Here is a 16,664-nt window from a genome sequence, read left to right as displayed (position 1 = left end):
GGTGATCATTGCAGATGTTCCTTTGTTCCTCCACAGCTCCTAGGTTCTCCCTATTAATAAGGTGCTCTATTTGTCTTTCTCTGATCCAACGTGCATGATCTCACATTGAACTTCCTCTGCCATAGTTTTGCTCTCTCACTTAGTCGGTCTAAGTCCCTTTGTAACTTCCTGCTCCTATCCACACAATGTAATGTGCCTCCTAACTAAACTGCTGCCCCGATTTTAGGGATCAGTGGTGCATTGATATATCGAAGGCAAGGTGGTTTTTAATAGCAGATCAGACAGAATTGCAGAATGTGATCCTCAAAATACTGGTGAGATTCCATGCAATAAAAGCAGAATTTAACTCATGCAGTCACCATTTTGGTATCTCATCCAGTGCATAGAAACACCTGAAGGAAAAAATATTAACATAAAAAACATATAAAAACATGAATAATTTTATAACCTAAGTTCTTTCAAACAGCTCACCATGGCTTGTATAAAATTAATCCAGTAAGTTTTGGCTCACTCAGGGGACTTGAGCTTTATTCTTTTTCTGCAGCCTGATTTTTTAAGTTGGGGCTTTTTTGCATGATATTTTTTGAACCTCTACACATGCTGCAGTTCAGTTACCTCCCCTATGCTCATCCTGAAGAAACAAGGCAACCACATTAACAGGATCAGCTGACTTGAAGATCTACTTCACACATGACTAAGTTTTAGGATTTGTTACATCTAATTTCTTGCATTCTTTTAGTTTAATTTAACTTTAACTAGTTTATGAGGTTTTTCTTCAGTGAAATAAATTCATTTTTCAACGGAAACTCTTACGTGGGCCAATGAGGGATCTGGATGTTTGATGCCTGCAGTAGGGCCATTAGTATAATGATGGTCATGAAACCATTGTTGATGGTTGTAAAAACCCATCTGATTCATTAATGTCCTTTAGGGAAAGAAATTTGGCATCCTTACCTGGTCTGGCCTACATGTGACTCCAGATCCACAGTAATGTGGTTGACTCTTAAATGCCCTCTGAAGTGGCCTAGCAAGCCACTCAGTTCAAGGGAAATTAAGGATGAGCAAAAAATGCTTGCCCAGTCAGCAACACCCACATCCCACAAACAAATAAGAAAAGAAAATAGACATGTGCATTGGTTTGGATGGGCGCAGGATTTTGCCTTCAATTTCTGCTGCTTTGAGATACTTTTTTTTTGTAAAACTTTCCCCCCTGAATGCCCCTCAGCAAGATCTATACTCTGTATTCTGTGCCTAAGCTTGTGCCTCTGCCCACCATTGCTTTCAACCCTAAACTGCATTGCCTTCCAGTTACCAGCTTCCATCCACTCAGGGTCCCACTGCTTCTTCCCTCCTCAGAGCTCTCAGACCTCCCATATGCTCTAATCCATATATTTTCACAATCACTGCCTCCAATTCTCATCTTCCTTTTTCAGTACTTCCAATTAATTCTTTACCCCTTCCATGTGTCCAGCTTCCTCAAAATTCCCAAAACCCACCCCTGAGTTCTCCCAGAATCCATCGCTTTCCTCAATTTCTGAGACCCTACTAAGCCCTTGGATCTCCCAGACTCCATTTGCCACCAGTGCTCCCAGACCCTAAGACATTCACTAGTCTTTAGACCAAATACTCTGCCAGAAGACCCAGTTACCGGTGCTCAATGCACATTACCTCCCTTACTGCCAAGACCCCAAGCCCCGACATCCTCAGTTCTTCCAACCTCCTGAGTTTCTCATGTCCCCATATGCCTCCAGAGTATGGAGTGTCACACCATCCTCTCCTGTCTCCACAACACAGACCCCAGAATTCTCTTGCATGAAACTGAACTGGATCCGCCACATAAACACTGTGGCTACAAGAGCAGAGACTTGGAATTCTGCAGCAAGTAACCCACTTCCTGACTCCCCAGAAACTGTCCACCGTCTACAAGGCACAATTCAGGAGAGTGATGGAATATTCTCCACTTTCCTGGATGAGTGCAGCTCCAACAACAGTCAGGAAGCTTGACATCATCCAGGACAAAGCAGCCGCTTGATCGGCACCTCATCCACTATCTTAAACTTACACTCCCTCTACCACCAATGCACAGTGGTAGCAGTGTATACCATATACAAGATGCAGTGCAGCAACTCATCACGCCTCCTTTGACAGCACCTTCCAAACCCGTGACCTTTTCCATCTAGAAGGACAAGGGCAGCAGACATGTGGGATCACCACCATCTGCAAGTTCCCCTCCAAGTCACACACCATCCTGACTTGGAACTATATCGTCATTCCTTCAATATCACTGGATCAAAATCCAGGAACTCCCTCCCTAACAGCACTGTGGGTGTACTTGCACCAGATAGACGGTAGCGGTTCAAAAAGGCAGCTTGCCACCACCACCTTAAGGGCAATTGGGGATGGGAAACAAATGCTGGTCTTGCCTGTGACATCCACATCCCATGAAATGTATAAAAAAGAGAATGCTGTAAAAGCTCCTCCCAGCTTGCACTGCCATTGAGTGCCCTTAGATCCCAGCATTCTTCACACCATCCCCCACATAATTCCATAGTTGAGTCCCATCCTCCCAACTCTGGCCCCATTCCTCCATGTCTTCCCATCCATCATCCCCAATATCCTGCATTCTCCCAGTCACATTGCCCCAACATCTCTCAGCCCCCACTTTCTTTCCTTTCCCTTGTGCATGATAAAGACAACATTTGGCTACTTGAGCTGGGGGTGTCCACCTCCAAAATGTTGTTCCAAATCTTCTTGCAGCAGATTTTTACAAATGTGCTTTCTCGGTGAGCAACTTCATCATTTAAGGACAGATGATTGTGGGGAATATGTCCATGACATATATTGATAAAATTGATTCTGTTGAGTACATCAGTAAAGGAACATGTGTGAAAATTACTCTGAGATATTCGAGAAATACAAAGAGAAAGGAGACAGAGAGAAGGGAGAGACTTAAAGAAGGAGACAAAAGTGAAAATGTAGTTCAACCTCCAATCTGTCCAGCGAGGCTCCATGCTGGGAACATAGGGTCACCCATTTACCCTTATATGAAGTATACGTAACTCAAACTGACATGGTCTGTCCTCAAACTTCTTAGGCCTAGAAATTGGTCTGCAGAACCACTGTTTCTTGGGCACTCCACGGACTGTTAAGGCCCAAATTTGGAGAAAAGGAAGAGTGCGCACATTTCTGGCCAGAAGTGCTCTGCCCATCATGTTGGGTAAGGCCAAACAAAAGGCATCCTTCACCCACTCTTGAAATGAGCATTGGGGCTTTTGCAAGTAGATATAAGGGACCTAACTTCTGTTTGAGGTCTCTGCTGCAAGATTGGTTTGCTCTGAGGCAGCCAGTGGCATCGTTGGCTGTACTCAGGGGAAACCAGGCCTAAGGATCTACTATAACAAAGAAGGTAAGTAACTTACCTGAAAGTGGAGCCAAGAGGAGCAGGAGTGCTTCTGTTAGCGCAACCCACTCCAACCCCCAACATCTCTACCACTTTAGACCCACCACTCACAATCCCCAACATTGACCCCTACAGTCCAGACACTGACTCCCCAACCCCCACCCCTCCAGTTCTGACACCGACCCCCGAAATCACGCCACCTCGCAATCCCAACATTAATCCCGTGATCACAGTCACTGGTCCCTGACCTAGGCCCTAGCCGCCAACATTAACCACTGACCTCCTCCGACTCGTGACCCCATCCCGATCCACAACCCATATTCCAATCCATAATCCAGGCATTGACCTCAATCCCTGGTTCTGTGTTGTCCAATCCCCTGGCCCAGTGATCCCCACTGACCAACTTACCTGAGAGCCATTCTGATGCTAGCATCAGCACAATTTTTCTCTTCACCAGCGGGCTGTTGCACCTTGCTGGGGAACCTTGGAAGTTTCCATTTTGTTGCAGGGAATGCATCCTGGGCCGTCAAATTTCTTGGCCTCAGTTTAGTGCAGTAAGTGTGCTTACATTTGACTGTTATTGGACTCAACTTCATTTGAGAAGCCCATACCCTCATTGTTCTGTAGCTATCATGCAATTAATCTGTTTGTGGTAGACTTAATTTTGACTTCTCTTAAGTTTTTTAAAATCTCATATTGGGGCTTTTAAATCTTAAATACAAAATTGCCCCAACAAACCTTAGAAAATAAAGTTCAAAAAAATTTGCAACAGCCCAACTGAACAGTCTATCAAAATACATCAAGTAATAATTAGCTACTGTACAGAATTCAGCAATGCACATTCCTCATGGGAATTAGTTTGTCTTGAGGTGATTTGTGGTGAATGTGCATATAGCATGGTCTCAGTGTGTTTGAGTTTGTTTGCTGGCTGACTGCCAGAAATCAAATTATGTTGGCTTTACTATCCACTGCTTTGTCTTCATATTTTCTGTGCAAAGGCTTATTTGATTTTTTTAAATGAATTTTTTTGTTTAAGTTATACTCTATACCCTTCCTATAACTTGGATTTATTAAAGGATGCATTTGCACTGCACAGTGACCTGAGAGTGGTTACTCCTGAGTTTACTTTAGGTTTGGAGAGCCGATTTGCATTCGAGTAAATTCAGTGATGTCATGGCTTCAAGCACAGGTCTCACTTGGTGTGAGTGCAGGCTGAGTTGGGACTGTGCCACTCCACCATACATACTTCAAGTCATTCCCCCATTCAGTGAAGTTCCTGCTGTATTTGTGGGACCAATGAATAAAGCCTACTGGATTTTGCAAGTCTGACTTATACTTCCTGGTGTTGAAATCAATGTTAATCCCTTTGACTTTCTCACATCCTCCACGTTCTTGTAACTGTCATACGATTAAAACAAGATTTTTAATTTACTAGTATTGTAGCCTGTAAATTGATGTGAAGTCGCGTTAGTAAAATTTGTAAATGTTGTATACAATGGTGAATGCAACTCTACTGTTGAATATCCTGTTTACATGGCAGTCTGGGATCTGCAATTCCTGTATGAAAACCTCTAGCTGCCGAGGATTCACTTCCACTACTCCAGTTTCATTTATAGGAATATCACTTGGAAAGGTTTGCAGCAATTTTAGCACTGCAACAAAACTGGCGCGTAAATGTATTCCAATTGACGCTCTGGTCTAAGGGTGCATTTACTCAGCGCTGAGTGAACTGAGAGCAAGACGCTCCCAGGTTCACCTCTGGTTTGGAGACCCAATATATACCAGCTGCCCCAAAACCTCTTCTTGCTTCCTCGTTTTCAAATTACTATGTTCCTTACACAAGGACTTTGCAGTCAGTGGAGAACGAATGACTCTCGCTGTCATTATACTTACAGCTGTCAACAGACTTTCAGTGGGCTTTTGTGTGTCAATTTATAGTAATTAGAGAGCAATTTCAGTGTGGCACCTTCTACAGGGGATCTTTGTGAAGGGTAAGCAAGAGTGTGTCTCTTTAACTAATCAGATTGAAGAATCCTTACTGAAACATGCAGGGCTGGATTTTGACATGGTGGCGGAGGAGGGTTGTTTGTTAAGGAGGCATTTGAGAGGAAGTTTAATTAGGAATTGAGATTTTACCAGATTTTACAGGCCCCACGCTGTGTCAGCACCTCATCCAAGCAGATGAGCTGGCTGCACAGCAGGAGCCACTTAACTAAAGCAGCAGCCATTTAAAAAGAGGAATCATTAAGTAGAAGGTCATGCACGGCCACTTACCTGCCATTTTGAAGCAGAGTTGTATGATTGGGACAGGTGACAGAGAGGGAGGGTCTTGGAGAATGTCTCTTTCATAAAGGTGCAAGGGAAGTTTGGCAGCTGAGGTCCTCCTAGTACCTGACAGAATCTCTGATTCTGGGGGCCACTATTCAGAGGTGGGCTGGAACAGTGGGAAGAAGTAGTGGCCCCAGCAACAAAGGCAGTCACATTGTGCTCATGGATGAAGAGGTGCAGGCCAAGGGGCGGGAGGGGCCAGAAGGTGATATCTGTGGAATCAAGTGTACTGCCAGAAGATCAGCTTCCTGAGCGTGTTGGAGCAGCAGTGCTGCTGATGGTTTCGCCTATCAAGGCAGATGGTGGCTGAGTGGTGCACACTCCTGGACAACGACCTTATGCCACAAGACTCAGGGGACCCTATGCCAATAGCTGCCAAGCTGACAGTAATCTTAAACCTTCTAGTTTCTTTTCAGGGTCGGCAGCTGATCTTGCAATCTGCAGCCCACAGCTGCATATCACAGGTGACGATGCACTTTTTGTGAGGGCATCTGACTTCATCACCTTCAACACAGATGTGACCAGTTAGGCACAGAGAACTGTAGGGTTTGCCTCAATTTCAGAATTCCCTCAGGTGCAGGCGGTGATCAACTGCATGCATGTGCCCATCAAAGTCCTGTCATCTAAGTCCAGAGCATTCACCAACGGGAAGGGCTTCCACTCAATAAATGTGCATCTGGCGTTAGACCATTGTAAGTGCTTCCTTCAGTGTGTGCAGGGTTTCCTGACAGCTGTCATGATTCATTCATTCTGAGGCAGTTGCAGGTGATGCAGCTGTTCATCCCACCACACAGCCTCTATGGATAGCTGTTGGCGAACAAGGGGTACCCGGTACAGAGATTGCTGCTGATCCCAGGGCAAAACCCCACAACTGAGGCACAGGAGCAATATAATTGTGCTACCTCAGCACAAGGGCCACCATTGAGCGGGCCATCAGCCTCCTAAATATGTGGTTTCTATGCCTTAACCGATCGAGGAGTGCCCTACAGTACACCCCCTCAAGGGTTTCCTGCATTGTTGTTGTTTGCTCTGCACATCATGGCCATCCAGAGAGGAGTGGAACTGGAAGAAGTCCATGGGGAAGAATGTGCCTCCTTGTCAGAGGATGAGGATCTTGAGGAGGATCAACCAGAGATGTGTCGAAGCAACTCTGAGATCGGACTCATGTGGCGACATATTGACCATGATCGCAGGGAAGCCAGGGAGACCCTGATCCCGGAATGCCTTTCCTGAGCATGGCAGATTCTCCAACGGAAGACTCTAAATCGGACTGCCGGTTTGTATATAGCGGCCCCTCTCTAGAGTACAAGAACAGATCCACTTCTCATGGGTTTTAGCACTCGTGATACAGCGAGTCTTCTGCAAGATGACACTGTCAGATCCCACACACAGGCAAGACCTAGTGATGATCCCCCACAACAAATGACATAAAAAATGTAACTTTTCAAACAAAACCATTTTACTCACATTAAAGTGCATGGATTTAACAAAAGCCTTATAATGTGCACCCAGGTGAGCCCCTTTCTGATGCTAACACTGCTTCTCTGCTGTCTTGCGAGAGCCCCTACATGGTGTTCCCTCTGTGGCTGGAGCAGATGTGGAGGCAAGCTGCTGGAGAGTGTGTCCTGGTGGCTGAGATGCCCGTGGTGCCCTACCTCAGGATTGCTGTGCATGTGATGGCACTGTGATAGGCTGCACCAGCTGCATTTGTGCAGGGATATAGAAACCTACAGCAGAAGGGCATCATTCGGCCCATTGTGCCTGTGTTGGTTCTTGAAAGAACAGTCACACTTAGTCCCACACCTCCACTTTTCATCCATAAACCTGTAAGTTCCTCATCCTCATATACCTGTCCAATTCCCTTTTAAAATTAATGATGCAATCAACTTCCACCATCTTTTCAGGTAGAGTTTTCCAAATCCCAGCAACTCTCTTGGTGAAAATTGTTTTGCCCATCTGCCGTCTCGATCTATGACCTTTGCTTATTGACCTACTAATTAGAGGGAATAGTTTTTCCCTATCTCCTCCATCAGAGCCTCACATCATCTTGAAAACTTCTATTAGGTCACCTCTTAATCTTCTCTGTTCCAAAGAGAACAGTCCTAACTTTTCCAACCTCGCCTCCTAACTGAAATCTCTCATCCCTGGTAACATGCTGGTAAACCACCTCTGTACCCTTTCTAAGGCCTTTACAACTTTTCTGAAGTTTGGTGCCCAGAAATGTCCACAGCCTCAGACATGGGAGTGTGAGGTTTATCGTGTGTCTCAGTCAGAGGGGCAGATGGAGCAGCTTCAGAGATGGGACCCATTGGGTGGTGGCACCATCTTCATCATCCTTACATGTTCACACTTACCAGGTGCGTGACAATGCAACGGAGTGGTCAATGTTACAAAATGCATTATACAATCTATTCATGCAAGTCCGCTGCTCTTGCATCCGTTGGGTGGACTGCCACATATGACTCTCCCTGAGGGTGGCCAGTATTTCAATGGAGGAGTTTATACTCTCTTATGTTAGGGACATTGCGGTGCTCATGCCATGAATGCACTCCTCCATTTTCATCATAAGGGACCACACTGCCTTTTGAAATTCTGACAGATGTCTACACATTGCTGCTCCACTAGCACCCGCTTTGTATATGGCCCCCAAGGCTAAGCATCTCCAAACAGGTAAGCATGGTTGAAGGTGCCCTCCCTCCTCCGATGGGGGCTGCCCACAGCTGCCTCTGCCTCCATCACCTGCTCCTGCTCACATGTTTTGTTACGCTCATCTTGTTCCATCCGTTCTATAGTCGCCGGGGGCCCCACTGAGGTGTGTGTACCTGCACTAGTGGAGGGTACGCTTGATTCCTGTTCCTCAGAGTGAAAGTCATCCTCTGAGTTAGCCTTGGCCTCCACAATCAGCTGCTGCTGATCCTCCGGCATCGCCCCTGTGTAAGAGAGAAAACATCAGTTGCTCGACCTTCTTCTTCTCAGCAGATGCTTCAGCAGATATCTTTCAACACATAAAGTAGCATCTACTGGAAGCGACTGCACAGAGTTGGAAGCTGCTCCGAAGCGCGTCCATGAAGCATTCAATAAACCTTCACCCTCTCTCTGCTGCACAACAATCCTGCCATCATCAACTCCATGCACTGCTGCCATCCTTACAATAGGGCTTCTTTGTCCATGAGCAGCAATATTGCCAGGTTGACCACTTCACCCGCTGTGATGGTTTCTCCTGCAATGTGAGGATGGAGAGGTCAGCTACACTTAACCTTCCCATTTGCCCATCATGATCCACTATCAGAAGTGGTGCTCCTGTCATTGCCTTTGTCCAGGGCTTACATTACCATCCTATTAAGCTTCTCCCTTCCCTCGAGTGAGGGTTGGCAATGGCAATAATCTCCTTGATCTACCTAATCACTGCCTACCTTGAGGCTCTCTTGCTCAGAGGTATGCTGTCCCTATGAGATACTCATGGCTGACCACTTGGCTTTGCTTCACACTAACCTTGCCAGAATGCAAAAGGCTATTGAAGCACTTCTTGCCCTGAACCCAAGTCCTGCTAACCATGCTGCTGCTGCTGATTTCTGTGGCGACCTCCAGCCAGGTCTCCTTTCTTTACCTGGCAGGCCTCCTCCTGCTGCTCTCTGAAAACAAAATGTTCCTCCTGGCTTAGACAGCCTCTATCATGACCTCCGGAGAGGTGTTAGTGAACTGACAGCCTGACATATTATTGCTCAGAAAGCCTGTTCCCTCTGGCTGCTTGCACTTTGAATCCAGATGAGCACCCTTTGAATGGGACCCACTACTTCTATCTCCCGTCTCCAGCTCGCACCCGCAGTCCATAATTGGATGAATATCGCAGGGTGACCCACTAATTGGTCCCCTTGCCCAAAATGCTGACAGTTGGTGCAATCTGACTTTCAATGGCATCTGGACTCGGAAATGGCTCCGGCATCGGGGTGGCAATGACATCAAGAAAATCCTGCCTGCAGAGCCGAAAGCAGATGTGTAAGTTAAAATATTTAATTCATTCTAAAATCATGTACAGAAAGTGAAGTGAAGAGAGGGAAAGATAGGATTCAGAGAGAGGGGTAAAAGAGACAGAAAGAAAAAGTGCAACCAAAAATATTTTTTAAAATCTCCAACAATGATTAAAATCTGAAGGAATGAGACTCCATATTATAAATTTTCAGTGTCAGGCGAGGTTTTTTCTTAATAATTAAGACACATCAAGCTATTAAAAATTCAGTTACACTTTTCTGGCGTGTTTAATGGGTAACCTCATGCCATTCATGTGTTTCAATGAGTATCTTGGCAAGGTACTGGTGTAGCAAAGCTTCTGAAGGAGCAGGGTTTCTTGGACAGCAGCTTCCTGATTTTCATGTTTAACTGCACAGTGCGAGTTTTGGAAGTTGCTGTCTGATTTACTTTTTATTAATGGTGAACATTGATAACCTCACCGTTATATTTAACATAACATCTGGGCCAATGTGTCATTTTGATTGAATGATGGCATAACAGCATTTTGCATGCATGCACACACAACTCTTTGGAATACTTTTCAGCGAGGAAAAATATTTCATTCATTATCCTGAGGAAACACAGCTGGCTTTTCCATGACTTTTCCTTGAGTTTCGCATATTATCTACCTTGCTGGCAAGGTTCCAGCTCCGCCCTCATTCCATTAAATCCAAACTGCAGAAAACATGCTTACACAGTGGTCCAGCTCCTATAAATTTCACATGAGTAACTCTAGTGAAATTCACTAGTGTCAATCTCTATACATCAACTTCAGTATTACAGCAAGGTGGAGACCATTTCACAGTGATACTAAAATTGATATGTAAGTTGTTTCCAATTGTCCCGACAAAGCTCAAAGACAAGAAAAGATCATTCCAATGAAAATGAATGCCTTTCTGCTGACAGTGATACAACTGTGATGTTCCTACGATCTAAGACAGCTTAGCTCCTAGTTCAGTTTGGTTTATTACATGATAGAAAGATTTTTCTCCATATATGAGAAAGGTTTCCAGCACTTTTGAAATATCTGATTTAATTCATCATATAATTACATAGAAATTGCGAGATGGAAGCAGGCCATTTGACCCAACCTTGGTGTTAATCCTCCATATGAGCAGTCTCCTAATCCCATGTGCTCACCATGTTTCTATATCCCTTTTAACTCCTTTTTCTTCAACTGTCTACTTTATTCTTAAATGTTGATGTGGGTCTTTTCTTCAGTAGTTAAATGTGGTACTGTGAAAATGCATTCCTCTACTTCATAACTTGGGGCGAGATTTTGGATTGTTTGAGAGGGTGGGTCACTTAAACCTTAAACCTACCCGCCTCCCCTCTACGCACTGCCCAGGACAGCGTGCTGGTTTTCCCATGTGAGACTGACACACTCAGATTTTGAAAGGCGCCGATGGGTGCCAGAAGAGGCAACCTGCCAGAACAGCTTAAATGGCCGCGTAGGGCCATTTACGAGCTTGTTGTCAGCTTATTTAAGGGGCAGACTCATATTTTGGTTTTAAGAGTTGGGTTTGACACTTGTCAGAATGACAACATGGAGGAGGAGTCGGTGACATAGCGGGGAGTGATCTGCAATGACGGGACAGAGGCAAAAGTCAGCATTGAAGAGAGAAAACTGAGAGATGGCTCGCACTCACGGGCAAGAAGTTGTGCTCAGTGATAAATATCCTTCATAACTTTGCACTTCATGGGGCTTTTGGAGGGGTGGGGCAGGGTTGTGGGTGGAGTGGAGGGATGTTCAGGCAGACTCCAGTCCAATGCCAATGAAGGAGGGGCACACGTGGAAATGGTATCAAGATTCTCTGAGCTTAGTCCAATTGGTGCTGAGGAGCAGTATCTGCTGGAACAGAGGCAAACCCCTAGGCAGAAGGAGTGCAGGGGTGAAAAAAGAGGGACAGGAAGGTTCCAGAATATGCACCTAACACAATCTTCACCAGCTCACCCCACCACCCTGCCAACCCTTACTTCCCATTCTCTGGAGTTTTGCTAACATGAAATGGAGACAGTTAACTATTATTTGCATCATAAACATCCAGGCGACCCACAAAATGACATTACCGACTCGGTGGCTGTAATATTACTTGTTCCTTTGATATGTGAACTATTGTAAGACTCATAGGACTACAGATAATATCCAAACAAAATGTAGGTTTTTATTATACTTTAACTAGAACATATATATATATATATCTATATATACACACACACAAACAGTTACTGCACGAGCACATCAAAACACATCTCACTCAGTCGGGTTACACTCACAACTCCCTGGTTATGTGTGATGCAACATCCGTTCTTCCTGTGACCTTCACTTACGGCTTCTTAAGGTGGTCCGCTCTTAAGGTTGTCCTACAACATGCCCCTTTTTTCCAAAAAGATAAAAACACATGTACAATATACAATGATGTTGTAGCTCAGACAAAATATACATGGTTAAAACAAAACATTATTTACAAGTGAGTACGTTGAACACTCTCTAAAACGCAGAGGAGGTTTGCTTATTTGTCCCTGTCTTGTTACTGCGAACCTCTTATCTTGACGACTCCTCTGAGACTCTGGTGACTCAGAACTCGGGTTGGCATGTTCTTCCTCTGTGCTCATAGCCTCTGTATGTTCATCTTTAGACTTTGTCTTTGAACGTGTCCGCGATGCCACAGAGTTGTCATTATTGGGTGTCTGGATCTCGTACGATCTGGGCTGGTTACATATCCTCGCAACCTCTGCAGGATAGCAAGTTCCTGACACAAGATTGAGAACTCTGACCTTCTGTCCTACTTGCGATCGAGTCAATTCTGGTCCTGCTTGCCTGTCATACAATGCCTTCACCTTCCCTTGTTTAGGCAGAAGTATATCCTTTACTGTGGAAAACTCAGAGAGATGATAAGTGGCCAGGGCAGTTCTTACTGTCTTCCAAACATCAATTCTGCAGGTGAAGGTAAGCCCATGTCCAATGGATTAGCTCGGAGATGTAGCAATGGAACCTTGAGATCGTGTCCCTTTTGCCTACACTTTAAATTAATGATTTGATGGTGCACACTATGTGTTCAGCCATGCCGTTGGACTGTGAATAATGTGGCAACAATGTCACATGACAGGCTTCATACCTGGCACACGTTTTGAACTGGTCTTCCTGCATATTGCAGCCCATTATTGGAGATAATTTCTTCCGGCACGTCAAACAGGCTGAACAGAGCACTGACCGTATCTGCAACCACTGCACTTGACGCATCTCGTAGCTGCCTGATGGTTGGAAACTTGATGAACTAATCTGTAACAAGGAGGAAATTGTCACCTTGAACATGAAATAAATCTGTGCCGATCTTCACCCATGGATGTGGAGGTGTTTCATGTGAGAGCAAGGGTTCTGTCTGTTGATTTGGCTGACAACTTTGACATACTTCACAGGATTTCACCACTGTCTCAACATTCCTGACCAGTAGACTGTCTGTCTGGCAAGGCAGCTGGTATGTTCTATTCCTAAATGCCCTTGATGCAGTTGGGTTAGAATATCAGAACGCAGAGCTTCAGGTATCAGGATTTGTTTCCCTTTGAAAATCACTCCTTGTGATACACCGAGCTCGTCTCAATATGGCCAGAAACAGCTTAGAAATTCGGTAACTTCCCGTATGGTGTCAGGCCATCCTTCCACAATCGCCATCCACAACAATGATAAGGTATCACAGAATCACAGAATTGCGACAGCAAAGAAGGAGGCCATTTGGCCCATAGTGTCTGCACTGGCTCTCCGAATGAGCAGTTCACCTAGTGGCATCCCCCCACCTTCTCCCAGTAATCTTGCACATTCTTTCTTTTCAGATAACAGTCTAATTCCCTTTTAATTGCCTCGATTGAACCTGCCTGCACAACACTCTCAGGAAGGGCATTCCAGACCTTAACCATTTGCTGCATGGATAAGTTTTTCCTCATGTCGCTTTTGCTTCTTTTGCCAGTTACTTTAAATCTGTTCCCTCTCGTTCTCGTTCCTTTCATGAGTGGGAACAGTTTCTCCCTATCTACTCTGTCCAAGTCCATCATGATTTTGAATACCGCTATTAAATCATCTCTCAGCCTTCTCTAAGGAAAACAGTCCCAACTTCTCTAATCTGTCTTCATAACTGAAGAAGTTCTTCCCTGGAACCATTCTCATGAATCTTTTCTGCACTCTCTTCAGTGCTTTCACATCTTTCCTAAAGTGTGGCGCCCAGAACTGGATGCAGTATTCCAGCTGAGGCCGAACTAGTATCCTCTACAAGTACAAATTGCTCTTGTACTTGATGCCCCTATTAATAAAGCCCAGGAGACAGTATGCTTTATTAACCGCTCTCTCAACCTGTCCTGCCACCTTCAATGACTATGCACATATAGGATTTAGCTCCTCCAGGGTCGGGCTTTTATTAGGGTATCTCTTGCGGGCTAAATTCAGTCATAGTGGGCCTAAACAAATCCTGAGATTGCCATCTTCAGCATGCAGATAATGGAACTGCACCAATCGGAATGCTGGTGTACTCGGCGGATAACTCGTTGCGCTCCATCTCATCCAGCTCCACGTTAAACTTCTCTTGAATGTGCACACTTCACTTCCTTGGTGCATCTATAGTAGGAACTGCATTCTCCCTCACATGCATCACCCTTGAAATTGTTGATTGCATCTGTAGTATAATGTACATAAGCTGTTGCTGGGTAGATTATGTATATAGATTTTAAGCATGATCACAGGATGTGATGCCATGAGTCTGAACCTTGTGTTGCTCTTGGGTTCATGTAGATACCTTGGAGATAAGACCCTTGTAAATTAATGCCTGTTACTTTGACCCAAAATCTACTATCCTCATTCAATGCTAACAGAACACTGACAATATAACACAGCATCAAATATGTCTGGGTAAAGTAGTTTCAGGTCTCTAAACAATTCGATGCACTTTGTTTTGCAACCTTCCGTACCTTTTGGTGCGGTGCTGACCTCATGTATTGTGACGATTTGTAAATCTTGGTATACTGTTAGTCCTGCAACAGCTGGTCCAGTTGTGTCTACAATATAAAACATTTGTGGTAGCCATTTAGAGCTCCCTTAGCTGCACTGCAAGATTATCGTTCCATTGCACTTGATTGGAGAACCATTGTAGGCAGTTGGCCTAACTGTGGTGGGTGGTACCATAGATTCCCATTTCTTTAAGTACATGTCCTTCATGTACTTAATGTATTTGGATGGGTAGAATATTTGCACTTGTTCCAGTGCTGATTTTTACTCTGAGCTTATGTTTGCCACTCTTCTGTGGACAGATAATCCCAATCATGGCGAATGCCATAGATTGTGTAATAGCATTGACATGTTAATCCAGATTGACTATGTGAAATGCTTGCTTGATGTTCACATGAATGCACTCTTCACCCGTGTCTTCCTGACAATCTGTCTCTCTGCTGACTTGATGTACCTGCTTGGGCTTTTGTTGTGTGTTGACATACCTTTTGTTACATTTGCCATCCTGTTTTGCAGACGTTCTCTCTGCATGTGATCTGCCACCATTCCTGTGCGCAGTATCTGAGCTCGGCCTTCTGTACTGCCTTGCTCAATGTCCTTGCATGCCACAAGCTTTGCACCATTACTGGTATGCCGGACAACTGCGAATTGGGTGAGTCAGACCACATTTGCCACAAGGCTTAGCAGACTTCTGAGCGTTGGTTCCATACCAGTTGTCATAGCCGCTCCCAACCCTTGTAACTGTTGGCGCTCAGCCGTGATGGCTTCAAATTTCCTTCCATCATTGAGTAGTGCATCTATGGTGTGTCCTTTCTTCTATTTGAGAAGGTCTTTTTGAAAGGCCTCTATTGGGGTAGATGTGATTACTAGCTCTATAACCCATTCCAACAATTTGATGTCTGCAAAGTCACATTCTTGAGCTTTGTCACAGCACCTTGCAATAAACTGGTCAATGGACTCATCTTGCCTTTGCCAGTAGGTCATAAGCCAAGCCTATGTACTTGGAAATTTACCTTCACCTTGAGTTGCTGTTCCAGGAATGTCCTTCTGATCCTCAGCTGACAATCCTGATGTGTTGATCCATTGCCCGCCCTCGTTGCCCAGTGCGATCTTAATCTTGATGGCTTGTTTCTCTGGTTCGTTCACTTCTTGATCCAGGAAACACAGTTCCATTCGCTGTTGAAACAGTTTAAATGTCTGATGCCTTCCTGTCTATCATTGGTTATCTGAAAGCCATTGTCTCAATGATCCTGCTTTTAAAAAAATAAATATAGGACTTTGTACAGGTTTTATTTTTCACAGACACTTTTTTTTCTTGTTAAAACTGATTCTTTTTCAGCAGGCCTGCCCATTTAAGAGTGAGACTACACATTTTTTTAAACAGAGAGAGCAGTTCTTTGTTTACACAGGCTGGTTCTTTTTTAAAATCAGTTTTTCTTTAAAACAGAGAGCGAGTTTTTTTGTCTTGCAACCAACTGCAGCTTGTAGTACCGGCAGCTGCCACAACTAGCCTTTTGCTTTGTGCTGGACCTCCAGTGGTGATGTTAGGTTTTTCCATTCTTTTCGTCTTAGGCTCCACCCACAAAGCAAAAAATCCAGGAAAACTGAAACAGTAATAGCTGCAGCTACAGCTTTTCAAATGTTTGACCCACTGCCAGATTAGTTGAAAGCTCCGATCTTCTGGCAAATTGGCTACTGTTGTCACAGAGTTGGTCGGAAGACCAAGGAGGCTACATAATCCTTGGAAAATAAATGTCTAAATGGGTAGAGGAATCTGAGGGTGGCACCTCCAAAGGCACCAGCAGCACTGCAGGGCACAGCCTCTGTCACAGGGCATGACTCCACAGATGCTTCGGTTGTTGGGTGGCCCCCTCATCACCATCTGACACCTCCTCACCCCTTTCATGGTGCCCTTGATGGTGGAAGGGACCACCA

The 16,664-nt window shown here is 44.8% G+C and overlaps 1 protein-coding gene across 1 annotated transcript in view; it reads left to right on the top strand.

Moving 5' to 3' along the window:
- The window catches only part of mypn (myopalladin), a 414,790-nt gene that overhangs the window by 261,008 nt on the left and 137,118 nt on the right, over nt 1-16,664 (top strand). The gene's annotated exons all lie outside the window — the stretch shown is intronic.

Source organism: Heterodontus francisci, chromosome 20, assembly GCF_036365525.1.
Source record: "Heterodontus francisci isolate sHetFra1 chromosome 20, sHetFra1.hap1, whole genome shotgun sequence".
In the NCBI taxonomy this organism is placed as follows: domain Eukaryota; kingdom Metazoa; phylum Chordata; class Chondrichthyes; order Heterodontiformes; family Heterodontidae; genus Heterodontus; species Heterodontus francisci.
Note: the sequence above shows the minus strand (reverse complement) of the source record. Positions and strands in the feature narration are given on the sequence as shown.